This window comes from Gossypium raimondii, chromosome 4, assembly GCF_025698545.1.
Source record: "Gossypium raimondii isolate GPD5lz chromosome 4, ASM2569854v1, whole genome shotgun sequence".
NCBI lineage: Eukaryota > Viridiplantae > Streptophyta > Magnoliopsida > Malvales > Malvaceae > Gossypium > Gossypium raimondii.
Window position 1 is genome coordinate 6,617,988 of NC_068568.1, and position 1,552 is coordinate 6,619,539.

A 1,552-nucleotide genomic window follows, 5' to 3' on the forward strand; every position below is an offset into this window, starting at 1 on the left:
GTGGTCACTCTACCGTTAAGCTCTGTTATCTCCCTAACGGCGGTCCTACGTGGTAGTCCAAATGGGTTTTAAATGCCAATTTGGATGTCTTACGTGGCAATCCAAATTAAATTTATTTAATTAAAAACCTATTTTCATCCCAACAATTGGACATTCAAGTTGGCATTTAAAACCTATTTGGACTGCCACGTAAAATTGCCATTAGGAAAGTAACGGAGTTTACCGGTAGAGTGATCACTTCTTAACAAAGCGATAACGCAAGTGACTAAAACGTAACATTTCAAACATAAGTAATTAAAATATAATCTGTGGCAAACAAAATTGATTATTTTTATAATTTAGTACCCTAAAAAATGCATGTAAGATATTAATTTGAATATGCTAAATCTAACATCAAATTTGTATAACTTATATTAGAGTTTGAAATTCATTTTGAAAAGAGGATAAATATCAAAACCATACATAAACTTCGGTGTAATGTGTAATATTATATATAAACTTTGATTTTGTGTAATTTTAGATGTAGTAGCCCAATTTTTGCCCAGGCTAAAAGCCCAAAAATAAACAAATAAAACCCAAAATGTTAACAGTCCAATTACATTCAAACCTAAAATCAAAACCAACCCAAATACAATTAAACCCTAGCCCAACAAGCCCACCAAACTAAACAAATTTCAGCCAAGAGAAACCCTAGGTGCGCCTCACCTAGGTCTGCCGCTCCTCGTGCATGCCTCTGCCACCACCGTTGGCCACGAAATCCCTGCAAATTGAATGCAACAACAGAAGCATGCTAATGACAGGCAGATAAAGGAAAAATTTAAAGTTTGTATCCGGCTATAAAGGCCGAAATCTCATCTTTGTATTTTTTTACGCGCATTAGAGAATAAAAAAACAGAATAAGAAGTTTAAAAATGTTAACTAAGATTCTATCGTTTTTTTGTTTTTTTTTTGTTATTCGTCTATTATTTATTTATTTATTTATTTATTTACAAATATTTTTAATAAATAACAAGAATAAAAAAGAGAAAGGAGGGATTTACCTGAGGCGCCCTGTGACCACGCCATCGGAGGGCGGTTCTCCGTCATCGGGACCGGATCGAAAGGGGGGTCGAGGGTCCTTTTCTTTCGGCTTTTTGGGTTTGAGAGGGCTTGGCTCTCGAGGACACTCAAAACGGGGCTAAAAACCCTTTTTTCGGCTCCGACCACCGCTTAAGGTGGGGTCTCGGCGGCGCATGCGACGGCCCTATCGGCCGGACGTGAGGGCTGTGAAAGAGAGATTTTTTGAAAACTCTCTGCTTTTTTTTATGGGGGTAAAAATGATTTTTTGTTTCTGCTTTTTTACATTAATATTAGGGATGATACAGAGCCGTTTTGAGCCTCAGCAACCATGGCCAAAACAACTCCGTTTCGTGTTTGACCCGAAACCGACCCGACTCAGTGGCCAAGATCCGCGTGTTTTGACTTTGAGGGGCTATTTGCACATTTAGCCCCTCCGTCTTTCCAGTGTTGTGCAACCAGGTCCTATTTATTTCTTTAATTTTGGCCCCGCAAA

General features: G+C 38.3%; 1 long non-coding RNA gene across 1 annotated transcript; it reads right to left on the bottom strand.

Annotated features, from left to right (window-relative positions):
• Positions 1 to 468: 468 nt before the first annotated feature.
• LOC105780727 (uncharacterized) lies at positions 469 to 1,347 on the bottom strand. The gene is made up of 2 exons (XR_001129354.2): positions 1,041 to 1,347; positions 469 to 760 (listed from the first exon to the last, which is right to left on the bottom strand). It is a non-coding gene; the product is annotated as an uncharacterized LOC105780727 (long non-coding RNA).
• Between the last annotated feature and the right edge of the window lie 205 nt (positions 1,348 to 1,552).